The sequence below is a fragment of the Zeus faber genome, assembly GCF_960531495.2.
Source record: "Zeus faber genome assembly, chromosome: 20".
Taxonomy (NCBI): Eukaryota; Metazoa; Chordata; class Actinopteri; order Zeiformes; family Zeidae; genus Zeus; species Zeus faber.
In genome coordinates, this window is record NC_137207.1 from 5,067,630 (window position 1) to 5,070,126 (window position 2,497).

Genomic DNA, 2,497 nt, shown 5'->3' on the forward strand with positions numbered 1-2,497 from the left:
TGACATATTTTAGCGGAGGCAATAAAAGTCCCACATCAGGCCTTCGTCCTACGGTGTCCTACGGTGTCCGGCTGCATTCCGCTGGGTCATGGTGTATTTTACAAAGTACTTTGACACCTCCCCGGCTTTCAGAGCGGTAGAATAAGAAAACAAACTCCAGCACAAGATCAAGCTTTCTCTGTGTACAGCTTTCTGATAATGTATACACTTTAAACATTTAATTCAATGTAAAAAGCAGCAGCAACCACTCAAATTTTATAAAAAAAAAAAAAGAAAAGATGAACAGGGGACAAGAGGCCCAGCTGGGGAATAGGGGATGAAGTTCTGAATGGTAATGAATGGAGGTGAAACTCAAGACATGCAAATTGATTTATAAAGCAATTAATTACACACATTTATACCCTGTAGCAGGAAGGTTGGTCATCTAGTCTTGAGGAAATAGGGCCCATTTCGAGGAGCCTGATAGGAGTTCAACAGTAGCCTATTACAATGTCAAAGTAAAAAAAAAACAATGTCAAAGTTTGTCCAGCTAGTCAAATATTAAAGCAACCAAGTAATAATAAAACAGAAAAAATATAGTAAAAAATAACCTCGAAACTTTTTTTGTTTTGAAATGTAACATAAAACGTAATCAATTTCTTACCAAATAAATTAACAGCTAAACCCGTAAAGAAAAAGGAGACTTTTTTTTTTTTTTTACAGCATCAGAGCCATATAGATACAAAACAGTTTGCGTCTCGCGCTCAACAAAAAAAGGTCCATAATGCACCACTGTCATCTGTATCAGCCCATCTCAAATGAAAACGTATCTTTAATTTTTACATGCCTGCACATGGTGTTCTTTTTCATTATTTTCAGAGTTGGGAAAATCCGGGTTCAGAAAATAAAACGCCACTCGGGGATTTTGAGTCAACCGTGTGGATTTTCTCGTTTGCGTCCGCCCAGAGGTCCAACTAGACTAGAGAGAAGAATTGGCTGATCAGTGCATGGCTGGAGCAAAAATATGGCAGGATGTAAAACATATATACTTTCTGGACCTGGAATTTTCCACCTCAGTTTTTTTTTTTTTTTGCTGCTTGTAGTCAAGGCACACGATGATCCACATAAGAAAATACAAATGACATGCAAGACCACCAAAAAAAAAAAAAAAAAAAAAAGATTACCTATCTGCTCAAGTGTTGTTCTGACAATCTCTACATAGCTACTTCGTGCTGATTTATCTCCACTGAAGACAACCCGATTTTATTACCACGCCGTGATTGACTACTGAATTCCGACAGCCTCATCATAAAATGTATTGCTAACGTTCCAAGGACAACCAGGATTATTCTGTATTCCGTTATTAAGCAATTCATATTTATATATACACACACCACACACACTTGCGCATATGACAACGGTAATTGCAGCCTACTATTCCACCACGTACAAAAAGGTTGTTGTCCCTCTGATTAATTAAAAACTAACTTTCATCTCGACAGATCCCAGATTGTCAATCATACTAATACTGATTGCCTATTGCTTCTATGAGTATGTTTTCTTTTTTTATTTTTGCGGTAAAAGACCTTTAACCCGCACCGTAGTTGAGTCAGCGTTGCCCTGTGGCGGCCATGTATGGCGCTGACCAATAGGGGGCGCCAACCGCCAACACTGAATCTCAATATCATCGTTTGCTGACATGGAAAGGAGCATTATTCATCATATATGGATCTGTGTGGGAAGCAGAACCCTGGGAGCTCGTAGGACTAACGTGACTAATGTATTACATTAATTTGTGCTTCATATTTTTAAATATGGAAGCCTTCCTTTGATAAATTAAGTCCCCCCCCCCACACACACACACACTTACAAGAGATAATCCATGAGGAAATTTCTGCCGTCTGTAGAAATAGAATGCACTGTATGAGAGAGGGCCGTCTGGCAAAACTTGGAGTAGGACATGGAAGATGGCAAGAGATTCTGCTTTCCTTTCGATCCTATGAACTGTTTCTTACACACACTCTCACACACACACACACACACACACACACACACACACACACACACACACACACACACACACACACACACACACACACACACACACACACACACACACACACACACACACACACACACACACACACGATTCTTGCCGGAGTGACAGTGTGAGAGAACACTGAAAACCCGCACGCACACACACGCACGCACACACACACGAGGAGCATGGACGTCCCTTCGCGATGCACTGGCAGTGTGTTTTTTCACTCGCAGCCCGGGGGCTTTGGGGGAACAGAAAGCACAAGTACAGTGTGCCTTTGTGTGTACAGGGAATGTGTGGGTGGGGTTTCGTGTCTAAATGGGGTCCCCGTGGTCCCAGATCTGCAAAGTCATAGAGTCTGCTGCACATGCTGACTCACAAGCTACAGAATGCTTTTTGTCTTTGTATTATTTCCACATTTACCCAACCCCCCCACCACTTCCTCATACCACACTAAAACAAAACAATGGTTCAAAT